The 16,369-nt window shown below is 56.5% G+C and overlaps 1 protein-coding gene across 9 annotated transcripts in view; it reads left to right on the plus strand.

Moving 5' to 3' along the window:
- Positions 1-3,492: 3,492 nt before the first annotated feature.
- Positions 3,493-16,369, plus strand: part of SRC (SRC proto-oncogene, non-receptor tyrosine kinase) — a 59,540-nt gene continuing 46,663 nt past the window's right edge. The window contains exons 1-2 of one of the 9 annotated variants that reach the window (XM_055104487.2): positions 3,521-3,909; positions 4,776-4,894. The gene's annotated coding sequence lies outside the window, so the exon portion shown is untranslated. Of the gene's footprint in view, positions 3,910-4,775; positions 4,895-16,369 lie in introns of all 9 variants that reach the window. The other 8 variants (XM_063600883.1, XM_034946944.3, XM_055104488.2 and 5 more) reach the window with 8 other exon arrangements.

The raw sequence follows: 16,369 nt of genomic DNA on the forward strand, positions 1-16,369 counted from the left end.
GCCCTGCCTCCCTGTCCCATTTTCACCTGGCAGCCATCTCCCCAGGCTTCTAAACTCTCCATAGACAACTCTCTCCTCAACACACATGCTGGGTTGGGGGCCCCACTCTGGGCCCTGCAGCCCCTGTACTTGCCCATCCCTGACTCCTCTAAGTTAGAGACCAAAGACCAGCCTTGGTTTTTTCACTGCTGTATCCCAGCATGTAGCACAGACCCTAGCATATAGTAGATGCTCAATAAATGACCACTGCAGGAGGAAGGATGAGTGAAGCCAAGCCAAGGACTAGGGGGTGGGGAACCTTCTGGGCAGAGGGATCAGCAAGTGCAAAGGCCTCAGGACAGGGACTGCTTGTGGAGGGACAGCAGGAGGCAGGTAGAGGAGGGGAGGAGACCAGGGCCTGCACAGCACGACATCTCTGTGTAAACTGTGAAGTGCAGTGCCAGGGGAGGTGCCAAGCCCATTCCACAGACTCAGGCTAGAGCCCATCCCCCACCCCACCCTGTCCTGTAGCCCTGAGCCTGGTGGCTTCAACTAGACCACTCACAGCACACCATGTGGAGAATGGCAGAACTGTTCTGGAATTTCCCACTGAGGCCTGTGATGGGTCCAGTTTCCTGGCTGCTGCAGCAAGGGTGAGCTGGGCTGGGGCTGGGCATGGCAGATCAGCCATCATTGAGCCAGGGTCACCAGGGCACTAGGTGTGCTGTGGGCAGCACCTCTGATCCCATGTCATGGGACAACTCTGGCTCGTGGGTTCACTGCCAGTCGTGGAGGGCCAGGTCTCACCCTTCCCCCTCCACCCTGCCCTCAGTTGTGGCTTTGGCCCACCCAGGTTGAGGGAAGGAGGGAAGAGGAGGTTTCTGGAGACAGAGGACTATACAACCAGCACTCACCATCTCAGCAATGTTGATGTCAATAGCATCTATCATCTGCTGGGTGCTTTTGGGTTGGGAAGTGGTTCCTGTTGGTGTTCTAAGACTGGCCTGGGGCCATATATACAGTTGGCAGTCAATAAATGCTTGCTGTCCATTAACGATGATTTGCAGGAATTAAGCAATGAGTTGCTGCTTTACCAACAAAGAATGTTTTAAGCAAAATAATTTGCACAAAGAGTCACTTATCTACCAGGCCAGACCAGCAACTCCCAACTGCACAATCCTGGAACTTGCCAGGGTTGTTACCCTCGTTTTACTGATGAGTAAACTGAGGCCCAGAGAAGGCAGGTTCACATAGTCACTGAAGGGAAGAGCTGGAACTTGAACTCTTGTCTGTAGGTCCCAAGTCAGTGTGTGCTGCCTGGCCAACTGGGCAGTGCCTGCTTCGTGCTGGGCATGGGCCAGGCCTTGGTCACTGCCCTCAGGGTGGGGACAGACACACTCAGAATGGACTTAGCACGTGCCTCCATCAGGGCGTGTCAGGAAGCATGTTGTGGAGAAGGTGGCGTTTACTCTGGACTTTGAAGAACAAGGCGAGGTAGCCAGGGACAGGGGCTGAGCCTTCCTGGCAGGGGTTACAGCCTAGCAAAAGCCCAGAGGGGTGGTTAAAAATAAAGAGTGCTTCAAACACTCAATAATGGAACCATTGTGCTGGCCACATCCTCCCGAGAACCTCAGCCGCTGAGCCAGGCCCTTGAAGTCGGCAGTGGCTTCAGGTGGGAAGCTGCATCTGTGCTTGCAGAACCTTTACTTGTCTAAGTTGCCTCCTCTCTGATAAGAGCATGTAGGGTATGAATGAGAAAGAGATTTCACATGTGCTGAGCGGGCATCACCTCATTTCATCCTTACATGCGTCTTCTGGGGGCTGTGATATCTTTAGCCCACTGTGCAGGTTGGCATACTGAGGCTTCTTACATTATCTGCAAAGTGGCAGAGTTGAGACTTGAACCTGGGTCTGGTCCAAAATCTGTGCTTTTAAGCTCTCTGCCATCCCAGTTCTCGAAAAGCCCAGAATTTTCTGTTGAACTCCTGGGGATGAGTTTAGTGATGTGCTCGTACGTATTGAATAACCAGCTCTCTGGAAGAAAAAAGAGGCTTGATTGGTAGCGTATTCCGATGTCCAAGGGGTAAATACTCCCACTGTGGCTGACATGGAGCTATCAGTGTGACATTCTTGAATATGGAGTTGGGAAGAGATGAGCACAGTTGGTTCTTGCAAGTAGGTAAGGGCCAGCTCCAGCGTGTCACTGGGTAAATGTCCCTGCCTCCCCCCGAGCCCAGTATGGCCAGTAAAGGCCTTTAGACATGTCTAAGGAATGGAAGAGGGCTGAGAAACCTGCTCCTCCAGCTAGGGGCCCGCCCTGAGCCCTGGGAAGCTGCGGTTAATCTTTAAGCCAGCCTTGCAAACAAGTGCAGCCATTTCACCAGCCCAGGCTGGCTTCTGCTGTTGACTGGCTGTGGCACCTCAAGCAGCCCCTTTCCCCTCTAGCCTCAGTTTATCACCGCAAGAGCTACCATTCATCTAGCACAACCTGACCATCCTCACACTGGTCAGTTCCAACCTTCCCAGGAATCTTCTGTGGCCATGTTCACTCTGGTTTTACAGGTGAGGGGGCTGGGCTGGGAAGCTGATCGACTTGTCCACCCCACAGCAGAGGGGCAGCTAGCCTAGATGCGAACCTAGATCAGTGTAGAGTAAGGCTTTGCTCATTCCTGGTCTCCTGGAAGGTATGTTGTACCCAGAGGCCTTTGCCTTCCACATTCTAGGGTGCTCCTCCCAGCTCCTCTCAGCAGGGACCTTTGCCCAGGGAATAGAAGCCTGACCTGTCTGGGCCTTAATTTCCCATCTGTGAAATGGGAGAACTTTCAAAGAAGGAATATGGAGGCAGGTGTGATATTTAAAGCTGGACCCAGGCCCACCTTTCCCTGTGCTAGGATTCCAGGACAGGTGAGGAGCCAAGGGTGGGGTGCCCAGCCCCAAAAGGATAGCCCTGGAGCCTGCGCCAGGGGGTGAGAGGGCAGTCTTTGTGGCCTAAAGCAGCATTTCCTCAATGTCCCGTTTTTCTGCTACATTTCCTGCCCTGGTTCAGAGGTACTTAGCCTCTTTACTTACTTGGAAGTGTGACTGCCACTCAGATGCCCTGGTCAGCCCCTCCTAAGCAGTAATAATTAGAACTAGGGGACTTCCAATGGGCTGCCAGGGATGTTTCGCCCTTATGCACTTAAAATGAACCCGTAACTATTAAAATAAATGTCGCTCCTCCCCACCCTGTCCCTCCTGCCCCAGCCCCTACTTTGAGAAACTCAGGACAAGGCTAAAGTCCAAGGCCTGGTTCTTGTCAGTGCCTCAGTTTCCCCATCTGTAAAGTGGGGCGATCTTCTGCCGCTCAGGCCAGGTGGTGGTTAGGATTAAACCCTGAAGTCGACCTGAGCAGCTTAGCATGGCGCCTGGCCCAGAGCGGGCGCTCCACGCCCGCTGATATTATTACCAATCGTGATTTCGGGAGAGGCGGATCTGGGGCGTAGAGGGTGGGTGGGTTGGGGAGGGCATTTTGGCCTGGGGGCGGACGGGGCCCGCGGGGTGCGGCGCCCTGGAGGAGTGGGAGGCGGGGCTTCTGTGCCCGGTGTCCCCACCCCGCCCGGACCCCCGGCTCGGGCCGCCCCTGGGTCTCTCCCGGGTCACCGGCGGGGAATCCGTCCCCGCGCGCTTCCTCCTTCCTCCTCCTCCCGGCTGCCTGCCGGGCCCCTCCTCCCAGCTCGCGCGCTCCCTCCCTCCTCTTCCCCTCCCCGGGCCGCCGCCGCCTCCTCCTCCTCCTCCTCCCTTTCTCTCTCGATCTGTCTCTCCCGGCCCGGAATCCATTCCGGCCTGGGAGCCGGAGCGGCCAGGCCGCCGTCTGCCCGACCCGCTGGACGTCCCGCGGTCCGCCCTCCCGTGCGTCCGTCTGCCGGTGAGCCCGCCCGCCCGCCGGCCCAGGTGAGCGCCCCCCGCCCCTCCGCGGACCCCCCGCCCCGGCCAGCGCGGGGGAGCCCCCGCCCCGGACCACCCTGGCGTCGGATCGCGGGCCGGCGGGGACTCCTGTCCACCCACCAATTCCCACCCCCGCCCCCCCCGGGCCGAGCCGCGATACCCAAGCGCCGGGCGGGCGCACGGGGCCATGCCCGGCGCGGCCTTTTGTTGTGATGCAGCGGGGGGAGGGGGCTGGGCGGGGGGGGTGCGCAGGGGTCCTGGCTGCGTGGGGACCCCCTCCAGCTCGTGCTCCCCATAGGATCCCCCAGAGAAGCCAGCGAGCTGGGCCCTAGCCCCCGGGCCAGGTCTAGGCCAAATCTGAAATCTGAGCCAGTCGGCGCCGCCTCTGCCTGGGCTGCCCGGCCCTGCGCCCCCCGGCCCCGGGTGGGAGGTGGGGGGATCGGCAGGGCGGGCTGAGGGGCCCCGGGGTCAGGGCGCCAGGCCGAACTGCCAGGACCTCCCTGCCCTCGTGGGGCCTCGGGTAGGGCCTGGTGCTGCCGGCCTGGAAGGGACGGGCCAGACTGCGTTTGGTCTCCCCTGCCCACAGCCCCCAGCCTCGCCCCTGAGCAGGCCCAGCTACCAGACGGCTCAGAAGTTGGCAAAAGTTTTGGGGGTTGGCCACCGGGCCAGGTCCACCTGTCTGCCTGGGCTGGGATTGGGGTGGGTTTGAGTCCCCACCAGGGCTGCCACTTGCCCTGCTGTGTGTCCTCAGACAACTGCCTGCCTCTCTGAGCTGGGTTCCTCATTGGTGGCAGGTGGGCCTGGCTGGAATTGCTAGGCTGGTGGAAGGATGGGGTGAACAGAAGGGGCTCACCTGTGTGGTATCCTTTCAGCCCCTGCGTCCTTCAGGTGGACTTAGGAGTGGACAGAGCCTGTGTGTGCCCCTGGGCAAGACCTCCTGAACTTCATGGACTCTGTACAATTTGGGGCAGTGGTTGCTGGGTCACCTGGGGTAAGTCCAGGCCCAGCCACAGCCACAGTGCAGCTGGGATCAGACTTGGTTTCAAGGGTGGGCCAGGCTGATCCTGTTGCAGACCCTCTTCTCAGCCCCCTGGCTGGGGGATCAAGGCACCGAGTCTTCTTGTCTCACCCAGTGACCTGGGCCAAGAGACTGCCCCTCTAAGTCCCTATACGTGAAATGAGAATCCTCAGGCGAAGATTCTAAGCGCTTCTGCAGGTAGAGGCTTGGCGTGTAGTAGATGCTCAATAAATGAATTGTTCACTGGACACATTGGCTGAGAAAGATGAGTGAGATGTGAGGTTGCTGGCTAGTTCATTCTAGAAGAGGATGGGTTGGTGCCTTGAGAAAGAAATAGCCCTGGCACCGTCCTGCCAACCAGCAGCTGGGTGACCGTAAGCAACTCACTTTTCCCTTCTGGCCTCAGTTTTGCCACATATAAAACTGGGCCAATGGTAATAACAGCTGCCAACATCTACTGAGCACCTTTTAGGAGGTATGGACTCTTGTTTATCTTCATTTTGCTGATGGGGAAACTGAGGCTAAGAGAGGGGAAGTGACTTGACCAAGGCCCTATAGTTGGAAGCTGGAATGAAAGCCTAGACCTCAGAGACCACAGTCTGGCTGTCCCTGCATCCCTCCAGTGATGGGGCAGTGGAGGTTCGCAAGACAGGACTGCACACACAGCAGTGTCGGAAAAGACTGCTCTGCTGAGGGATTGAATGAAAGCCACGAGGCCTTTTTGATGATGTGGTGATGTGGTCTTTCCACCCAAGGAAATGATTTACAGTGTGTCACCTCTCTCAGCTGACTGCCTGCCTAGGCCCTCCCGCATGCCCCTGGGCCTTTGCTCCTAAACTGTGTCCCTCCCAGAGTGCCCTCTCCTCCAGGTGCTGCTTATCTGCCCTTGCCCCGCCAGGCTTAGCTTAGGCCCCTCTCTTCTAGGAGGAAGGCCCGTGGCTCTCTCTCCCTGTCCCCTAGCTCTTGTTGGAGCATGACTTATCCACAGCTCAGCCTGGTTCCTGCTTTTGCTTCTCTGATTGTGACCTGGGGGGTGGGGTGGAGGGATGTCTGGCTCCCCCAAGCCCCAGGAACCAGAGAGGAGATGGCTCAGTGACCTGTTGAGGGACCTTCTGCCCATCTCCGTGGTCCTCAGCTGACCCCATTTTCTCAAACCTCCCCATGTATAAGCATTTGTGACCCCTGTATTGAGCACCTGCTGTGTACCAGGAACTTGGAACTCGGGCTGAGCAGTATTGTGCTGGGGTTAGCAGGGAGTGGGAGCTGTGGGAGTCATGGAGGCTTCTAGAAGGTGGCAGGGCCTGAGCTGAGGACGAGCAAGAGTTCACTTGGCAAAGAAGGGGAGAGGGAGCTCTTTTTTCCCTTCCCAGGGGCCCTGGGGTGGTGGGGTGTGGTCAGCCTGGTTGGATACTTGCTGGGGAGCTGGGAACAGGTCCTTGGCCTCCCAGAAGTTTGAATCTGGAGGGTGAGCAAAGTTGCAAACAAGTTGCCAGTTGAGTTACTATATAATCACAGATATGATAAGGGCTCAGGGAGAAAGGCCTAGGGTACACAAGAATCTTGAAGGAGGCATGTAGGGGTTGACCAGGCATGGAGTTAGGGAAAGGGCTTGCCAGGCAGCAGGAAGTGCATGTGCAAAGGCCCTGAGGTATGTGCCAAGACGTGCTGTCATGGAGAATCAGTGGGGGAAGCTGTGAGGCTGGAGCGTGCACAATGAAGGGGAGTGGGTAAGAGGTAGAATGAGGGGGTGTATCAGCAGGGCTGGACCATGCTGGGGCCTTGTGGGCCCTGGGGAGGAGTTTGGCCTTCATCGTCACACAGGGGGCTGATTGGTGTCCCCTGTGTGAACAGCCCCAAGCTGGAGGCCAGAGGTACAGAGCTGAACAATAGAAATAGATCTGATGATAGACCTAGATCTGTAGGCTGGACTCCAAAATTTTATGGAGGCCTAGATCAGGTCTCAAGAGGAGCGGGTATTTGAGGCTGGGCTTTGGAAGTGGGGTAGGAGTTCACTAGCAGCAAGGCTGGAGAGGATGAGAGCCGGGGGTGTGGGAAGTGCAATGCTGGGTGGCTGGAAGCTGGGAGTGAGGTAGGGAGCAGGGAGGGGTCAGCCCGAGAGATGGGGACCAAAGGTTTGGTAAGGGCTTAAGAGTCAGACAGGCCTGGGTTTATGTTCTGACCGTCCCACTTGCTGTGTGTCTTTGGATCATTTACTGTGTCTTTTGAGAGACTTAGTCTCTTTGTCATGAAAATGGGGACAATAGATACCTCCTTGTTGGATTAGGGTTATAGGAGGGCTGTGTGCCCAGTGTCTGGCACCGGTAGGTACTTGGCAAATGGGACCTGCTTTGCGCTGTTGCATTGGACAGGTCACTCGGCCTCTCTGGGTCTGGCCCTGCTAGCTCTGTGGTCAAGCCCTTGCCTGGGTGATCTCACTGAGTCTGAAGGTGCCGGTTGGGGCAGGGCTGGCTCAGGAGAGGATGTTGGCAGCCAAGGCCGCCAATGTGCAGGGTGACTTTGAGTCCTGCCCTGCCCTCTCTTTGCCTTCTCTGTGTATGAAGAGGCTAAACTGGGGAGAATGCCATGCGTCTAGCCCCAGCCCCGCTTCTTCGAAGCCTGCCTTCGGTATGATTGGTCCCATTTTCCGGTTGTAAGTACTAAGACCCACGAAGGGAAAGCCACTTGCCTAGGGTCTCCCAGTTGCCAAGTGACAGGGCCAGGCCTTGGCTGTAGGCTCTGGACTCCTAGTCCAGCAGAGCCACTGAAAAAGGCCACCACTTCCCTGCTCTGGGCCTTTTGCCGGAGCTTCATTTCCTACCTCGGTGTGTGTCCCCACATCTCTATCTCCCTTCGGATTCCCACAACCCTTTCCTTCCCCTCCATGGCCCCCACCCCTTATCTCCGTGGGAAACCCCTCTGGCTTCCCCTTGAGCTCCTGGGGGCCACTTCCTCTGGGGAGCCTCAGTTTCTTCATGCCTGAAGTAGGATAGTGAGTCATGGTTCCCAGGATGTCCCAAGAGGACAGAAATAAAGTGCTTAGCACACATTAGGGACTCAATCAGTGGAGGCGGGGGAGGGCCAGGCACCTGCTCAAGTCCTGCCTCCTCTGGCAGCTGATGCCCTGTCCTGTGATTCAGTTTCTGAAGCTGTGAAATGGGCCTAGGGCTTCTACCTGGTAAGGCTAACAAGAGGATGGTATGAGGCTGTACCTTAGGTCCCCACCTGGTGGCTGGCTCCGTGTTGCTGTTCCTGGGGGAGAGAGACCCAGTAGAGGCCTCCCCTGTGTTCAAGGCCTCATTCCCTGCTGTTTGTCCAAAGCCAAGTCACTTAGTCTCTCTGAACCTCAGCCTCTGCACACCTCCCTTGTGAGGATTAAATCAGCTAATGTATTCCCCGTGGCTCAAATCTACTGGGTGCTTAGAAAATTTTATATTTTTCTTTCCCCATTCTCCTCCCTCTTGGGGACTCAGATATTATCTAGTTTAGGGAAGCTTCTGGGCTTTCATCCCCCTGGCCTAGAGTGCTGTGTTGAGAAGCATTCCGAGGCTCAGTGTTGGCTTCATGGGAAAGAGTGCTGTGATAGATTAGTCATGTCTGCCATGGGCACAGGATAAGAGAGTATTGTATGTGTGCCATGAGTTTGTCATTCTTGATCTATTCTGACCTTCTCCTTTCACAGATGGGGGGGATTGAGGCTAGAAAGACCCAGGGCAAATCATCTACGCTGGGAGAAAAATGCAGAGCTCTTGTCTTCGATCCAGGACTCTCCCCAGCCAGCCAGCCTCCTCCTTCCCACAGTACAGCCTGGTAAGGCTGAGTCAGGGATAGATGACCGGGGAGGATCTCAGAGCTGGGAGCCAGACCTCCATCTCCCTACTCCTTGCTCTGGGTCCTTGGGCAAGTGACTTTCCCCCAACTTTGGTCCATTTGGTCCTTCTTCTCCCTTAGAACTACCCAGAGAAGTTCCAGAGTAAAAGGAGAAGCCAGAAGGGAGGAGAAGTTGAATGATCTTGGCCAAATCCCTTCCTGTCTGGTCCTCAGTTTCCTCATCTGTATGGTGAGGACTCCTCCCACTGAGGCTCTGTGATGGTGATCCTAGCTGGGGAGTGCTCCAGGGGCAGGCCCAGCGGAGTCTTCTTTGGTGCTCATGTAGGGGTGGGGATGTCTGTGGTGGGTGGGTGGTGATATTTGTGGACACACTGAGAAACTTTAGGAACGGGTTCTTTTGAACCCTTGGACCTGCTGGGCTATGAGGCCGGCACAGGCAGAATCCAGTTGCTGGGAGTGGAAATTGAGCTGGAGTGGCCTGGGGAAGCATGGCCTCCCTGTTGGGGTCTGATTAGCTTCTCTTAGGCTGCTTTGCCCAAATTCATGGCCTTGACTTTTACGTTGTCTGATGTCGATATCTTCATGTCATGCTCTTCTGAGCTGGGTCATAATAAGGTGACCCATTGTGTCCCTTGCTCCATCCTGGGAGCAGTCAAACTCTTATTCCTGTTACACAGAAGAGGAGACTGAAGCTCAGAGAGGCTAAGAGCTGGGGCCACAGGAGTGCAGCAAAGTGAGGTGTGAGCCCAGACTTCTGGCTGCTGAGTAATTTGTGGGTATCTGATTCTTATTAATTAAGTGTGCACCCAACATGGCTAAAACTTTTCCCAGGTATAGGAGGGGTGCGGTGCTGGGGGCAGGTGACCCTGACTCTCTGGGTTCCAGCTCTGGCTGATGGATTCCCCAGTCAGACCTGGAGTACTGGGATCTTGGGTGCTCAAGGATGCTTATGCCATAAAGGGTAATGGAAGTAGCAAAGACTTTGAAGCCAGTTGGTTCTGGGTTCAAATCGTGGCTTGGCCACTTGTTTGCTGTGTATGATTATACAGCTTAGAACCTCAGTTTCCCCATCTGTGAAATGGGGATGACGAGACTGGCACCAGCTTTGACAAGATGGCATGAAGATCCGATGAGCCAATGTGTGCCAAGTGCTTGGGTGCAGGGCCTGCACTCAGGAAGTGCGTGATATTTATGAGTGCCTGTTAGAAAGGTGATTCCCTGATGAGGCAGGAATCCTGGGCCTCTGCAGGCCAATTGATCCGGAAATCACCAGGGCAGTGACCAGCCACCTTTGTCTGTGGTTGGCTTGTTCTGTGGGGAAGGGAGTTGGGGGAAGATTAACTAGAAACAGACAAGCTTGGTGACTGGATTGATTGGAAGCCACCAGCTCCATCCAGCCTCCCTGAGCCTGGCTTCTGCCTTAGCCCTTGCCTGCCTGTGGCCTAGCATAGCCTCCCAGTGCCCCAATGCCTCACCCTGGCCTCCCTCCTCCGCCTCACTGAATGGGCCCCCCTCTTCAAAGGTGGATTCTATTTGAGCATCCTTGCCCGTTTGATCTGAGAGGTGAGAGCTGTTCCTGCTCTTGTTTCTTGGGAGGCAGCTGAAGCTCAGAGAGAGGCAGGGATGGGCTCGGGCTGCACAGCAAGGGCCCCTAGAGGTGCCCTGCCCCGATCATCTCCCACATTTTCGAGCTGTAGCTATCTTCCTGCCTGACCGGGGTTATCGGGCCGTACACCTTTGCCTCTGCAGCTCCCACTGCCTGGTGTGCCCTCCCTCTCAGTACCCCTCCAGTGGCTGAGATGCTTCTGGCTTCAGAAGGCCTTTGTGACCACCCTGCCGGTCCCACTGAGTCCATGAGTCCGTACTGACCCCACATCCACCATTGAACTTCACCTTGTCCCTTCTTTGCCCTTCCTCATGGCTCTGACACATTCTGCCTTAGATGACAAGTCATAGGATTCTTTTTGCCTCTAAGGGAATATGGTAATCATCATATTCCCAAGGGCACAGCCCTTTACAGTTTACAAAGAACTTTCCGCAGTTACCTCTGTGCATCCCCAGCACCAGCGGGGCTGAGACAGACAGAACCACTGTAATAAACTTTGTGTGGCAGATGAGGAAACTGTGACCTCAAATCAGGGTCATGCCAGGTGCTCTCTCTGCTTGGGCAAATGGAACTGGACTCTTTCCCCACTGAGCCCGTCTCCTCAGTCTGGAACCCCTCTCCCAGAGCTCTGTGAATAGCATGACTTATTGTCAAAAGGAGGATTTGGAGGTTCAGAGAGGTAAAGTGACTTGCCTGAGGTCACACAGCCCTGAAGGGACTTGGAGGGTTCCTTCTAAAAATCAGAGAAGAGGCAGATTGGGCCAGTTTTCCTCCCACTTCTGAAGGGAGGACCAGACACGCCCGGGACCCTGAAGGAGCAATGAGCCACCGTGAGACCTTGCGGTCCCTTCAGCCAGCGTTCATTCCTCCAGCACGGAGTTGAGCCCTTCTGCAGTGCCAGGCAAATGGTTGTCTCATGCTCACAGCAGCCTCGCGGGGTAGTGGTCCCGGCCCCATTTCACCAAAGAGGAAGCTCAGGAGCCAGGGGACTTGCCCAAGGTCATCCAGTGCATGGATTTGAACCCAGGGCTTCCTGGGCATGCCAGGCCTGCCCCGCCTCATCTGGGCTGAGCCCTTCTCTGCTTCCACAGACCCTTGATCAGCCCTCCAGCCCTTCCCACAGTTCCTCACTGGGCAGCGTGAAGACAGGGAGACTTCTCCTCTACCCCCAACTGCTGTCACCCACTAGCTGTGTGGCTTTGGTGAGTCAGTTTAACCTCTCTGTGCCTCAGTTTCCCCATCTGAAAAATGAGCCTAGCGGTAGAACCCACTCCATGGGCTTGTTGCAAGGATGAAGTCTTGTGTCCAACGCTCTCAGCAATGCCAGCACACAGTAAGTGCTCGGTGCTTGTTATTTTATTGTAATTTGTATCAACCTGGGGAAGAAGGGAAAGACCACCCCGTTATCCAGATGGGAAAATGGAGAGAAAGGAAATAGCATCCGCCAGGTCACAATGTGATGTCACAGCCAGAAGTCTCCTGGGGCGCATTCTGCTTTCCAGATGGGGAAACTGAGGCCTAGAACCTGAGAAGGGACTCAATCAAGGTCCTAATTTCTTGCCTTTAGTTTGGGTTGAAGCCTCCTTGTCCATCTGCTTGCCCTGGGACTATGGGTCAGTTGCTTCCCCTCGCTGAGGCTCAGTTTCCTTATCTGGGAAATGATGGTAACAAGTGTGCACCTGGTGGGGCTGGGGTGGGGACTGGGTACGGTCATCTCCATAAAGCATTTAGTTCAAGGCCTGGCCTGGAGGCAGCACTCAACAGCTGCAGGGACGGACTTCCAGGACTCAATTTTCTCATCTGTGCCATGCTCTGTGCATGTTGTTGGGGAGACAGTTCCATCTTATCCCGCCAGTGTGTCTCCTCAGTCTCTTAGAAGCCACCCTAGGCAGGGGCAGGGGCAGGGGCCGGGAGGTGAGGTCTGGCTTCTTATTCTGCCTGGGAGGCCAGGGCTGTGCCTTGTGGACTTTGTCCCTGAGTTGTGCCAAGTCCTCAAGGCTGGGCCTGGTTGGGAGACTGCACCAATCCCCACCAGGCCTTCTGGGTGCCCTGTGGTTGCCAGCACCCAGATCCTGCCACATCACTGCGTCTGCCTGCCTTTGCTGCCGCGTGCCCCGGCTGGTGGCTTCTCTTTCTGAGCCTTGGTTTTCCCACCTGTGAGAAGGGGTAAGGAGTCTTCCTCACCGGGCTGTTGGGAAGGCTTGATGTGCTCATTCTCCCCATGCCAGGCTTATAGAAAGTGTCACTGTTAATGGGTATGGCTGTGAGGACGGGTAGGATCCTGACTGGCAGGAGGGGCGAACAGCATCTTGGGTAGAGGATACACGTGAGCACAGGCTTGGAGGTGGCACAGTTTGGGGAGCACCCTGTAGCCAGGTGGGTGAAGTGGGAGAGGACCCCATAATGTGGGGATTTGGACTGGCGCTGGGTGAAGTGGGCAGGATCTCAGCGCCAACTGTGGTGATTTTGGGTGATGCTGACTCCCCTGCCCTCTAAACTTTAGATTTGTGTTTGAAGCCTCGGGAGCAGCCTCCTGCCCTCCCCACCCCCACCCCACCAGGTGTTCCCGAAGGCCCCGGAACCAGATGAGACATAGTTCTATTTGGGGACAATACTGCTGTTCCCGTTTCTCTCCTGTGCCCTAGTTTTAGAAACGGAGTGGGTTTGGTTACCAGTTGGCCATTTGCAGCGAGCTCCCCCCTCCGCCCACTCCACCCATACCTTAGAGCTGTGGGCATCGCGGGCAAAATAGGACTCAGTGCTGCCACTGGGAGCGGCTCCTGGGCTCTGCCCCTGGGTTCTCTGGGTAGGGAGTTGGCAGCTGGACTCTCTGTTATCCACCGGTGATATCTGGGCCTTGTGATGGGTGCTGGGAACCCTGAGGATGTACTTGGGACATAGCTTATATTCTGGGGGAGCCAGACAGACTCCAGTCATTTCCCTATGGCACCATGGGGTAGGGGCCATATGAACTATGGCAGCCCAGCACAATGCCAGGAGAGCTTCCCGGAGGAGGTGATACCTGGCCTGGATCTTAAAGGATGAGCAGGAGCTCATGAGAAAAAAAAGAAGGGTGAGGGTGGGCCGGGAAGAAGGGACCGTGTGCAAAAATGTCTGGGGGTAGGAAGTAGCCAGGCGGTGTGGATAGCCATGGAGGTGGGGAGCAGCAGGCCAGGTACAAGGGGGTTAGAAGGTGGCTTGGCTGATCAGGCAGAGCCTCAAACCCTCACAGGGCACTCAGGCTTGGGCCTGGGGGTGATGAGAGCAGAGCAGGTTGAGGCCAGACTCTTGCTGCAGGTGTGGAGGACAGAGAAGGATCAGACCGGCCTCAGAGGCTCAATTACTTTTGCCAAGTAAAGGCAGCCCACAGGGTTCAAGACAGGGATCTAAAACCTCTCCCTGGGGCAAAAGGTAGGGGCTGACCTGGGGCCTTGGAGGGAGTGGGTCAGGGAAGACTTCCTGGGGGAGGAGGTACCCTGACTTACCGGAAGGATGGGAGGGACCTCTGAGGGGAGATAGAGCTTGACAAACGGCCTGAAGGTGCCCTGTGAGCAGCTCCTCTTGGAGGTCTGAGGAGCCATGGAGTCTTGACTTGGGTCAGTTGGCTGATGCCAATGGGTAGAGGGCCTGGGGGCCTGCTCCTCGGGCAGTGAGGAGGGGCTACTGGGTGAGAGTAATGTATCCCACATTCTGGGTAGTGTCTGGGTCAGGGTCAGTGTGGCTTCAGTGAGGTGGCCCCGGTGGCCGCACTGAGAACAGATGGGCCTGGAGAGAAGCAGACACTGGCAGGGGAAATGGCCAGGTCTGGGATGGACAGGGGAGTGATGGGGGGCAGGGTGGGGAGCTTCTGCCCCTGGGTCCTTCTGCCTGTCCATCCTTTCCTCGAAGACGCCTGCCTGGCAGGAAGTGGTGGAGACGTGTTGCAGCCCAACTGGCAGATTCCCAAGGCGCCTGGGGCATTGGGCAAGGGCTCTGGGGTTAGGGCCCGGCCTCCCTTCCTTTTCGGGTAAACCTCACCAGGGCAAAGCTCCCCGACTTGGGTGAAGGGCTAGGCCTGATTGCCCCTATAAAGACCCCCTCTGCCCTCTTGAACCTGGAGGGTCTGGACTCTAGACAGGGGGAGTTGAGAGCCGTGGCTGTTGGCACTGGTGCCAGATGGGCCTGGATTAGAATCCAGGCTTTGTTACCTGCTGGCTGGCAGACCTTGGCCTTTGAGAGCCTCAGTTTCCCCATCCGCAAAAATGGGGGTCACACTAGAGCTTCCCTCCTACGGCTCCTGAGAGAATGAAATGATATTGTGAAGAGCTGTGCCAGCACTCTGCCTGCCTCGTGGGTCTGCGTCTAGAGCTGTTGCCCCAGCCGGCTCGGGGACTGAGACTTGCTGGGCTGTGGGGGATGGCTTCCGGTCTACCCTAGGCTCTCAGCACAGAGGACAAAGCCCCTTTGTGGAGGGCGGATGGAGCTTGAGAGCCCCTGTCCTTGGGGAGCAGGGGACTGCTTGCCCCTTCTCTTCACTCAGTTCCCCTGGGGAGAAGGAGCTTCCTCAGACACAGAGGGTGGGAAACGAAAGTCGGGCTGTGCAGGAGGACAGGCTGGGCTGGCTACAGCTGCCCTGGCCAACATCTGGCTGTGAGCTCGGATGGGCCCTTCTCTTCTCTGGGCCACCTTCTCAGGCAAGTCCCAGGCCTACTGTGGGTGCCCTGCTTGCTCTTCCATCCATCCATCCATCCATCCATCCATCCATCCATCCATCCATCCATGATCAGGTACTCACTCCATGCTAGGCTGTGTGCCTTTGGCCAGTGTCTGTTCTGACCCACTGGTACCCAAGCATCCCAGCTGTTCATTGTTTTGAATATTACACCTGCTGCAGAGTATTAAATTATAGGGAAGACAGAAGTGGCCCCCGTCCCCGTGAGACAGGTTCTCACACAGTGAGTTATGTCATCAGAGCTGTGGTCGGTCCATGCTAGGAAGTAGAAGTTGAAGATCCTCACTTGGACTGGGGTTTGAGGGAGGCTTTCTGTGAGGAAGTGGCTTTGGAGCTGAGACTTGGAGAGCAGAGTTGGCTGGGTGTATCAAGAAACAGGTGGTCGAGGAAGGCCTGTCTGAGCAGATGGCTGAGTCCTGAAGACCTGAAGGAGGCAAGGGAGTGAGGGTGTAGGTGAGGGTGGAGTGTGCTGCCAGTGCAGGAACAGCAGGTGCAAAGGCCCTGAGGCAGGAATGTGCTGGCTTTTCAGGGAAGGGGCAGGTGGCTGGTGTGGATGGAGTAGAGCGAGGGGAGGGATGGGGTTGGTGGAGGCCACTGAGGGCCTTGGAGGCCCCTGTGACGACTTTGGCCTTTGTGTCAGGAGTGTGGGTTCTGTGGGTGGTATTAAGCAGGAACGAAGGGTTCAAACTGACATTTCAGAAGGGTTCCCTGCTCTGTATTAGCCAGCCTGAGAGGAGGAGGCTGGGCACAGTAACGGTCCCTACCCCACAGTGCTGGCAGGAGGAGCCGATGAGACTGAGTGTGAAGTGCCGAACTGATGTCCTGCATACGCCATGTGTTCAGTAGTTAGTAAGGATTTTGATTACTGTTGTTTTTGTGGGGAGTAAGGGCATGTGTGTGGGCCCAGGCTCTGGCCGTGGTCACCCCAGAGCTGGGCTTTGGGAAGGGGCTGGAGGGCTGAGTGGCCCCTTTCAGGTAACTCAGCACCTTGGGATTCACAGTCCTGGAATCCATACCCAACACCACTTTCCACACAGGGAAACTGAGTCCAGAAGGGCTCGTGGATTCACTCAAGTCTCCCCAGCACCTTGGGACAGATCAGGGTTTCCGTACCGGGTGGTCTCTGCACAGCCCAGGGCTCACCTCTCCTTGCCCTGTTCAGGCGCCACCCACTTCCAGGCAGTACGCTTCCTTGGAGGGCTTCCAGGCCCTGCACAGGTCCCATTGGGAAGGGATCCAGTCCCCTACAGTGCAGGCCAGGGGTTGGGGTCTGATAGAGGCCCCTTTTCTGCCTGGGAGGAAG

Source organism: Pan paniscus, chromosome 21, assembly GCF_029289425.2.
Source record: "Pan paniscus chromosome 21, NHGRI_mPanPan1-v2.0_pri, whole genome shotgun sequence".
Taxonomy (NCBI): Eukaryota; Metazoa; Chordata; class Mammalia; order Primates; family Hominidae; genus Pan; species Pan paniscus.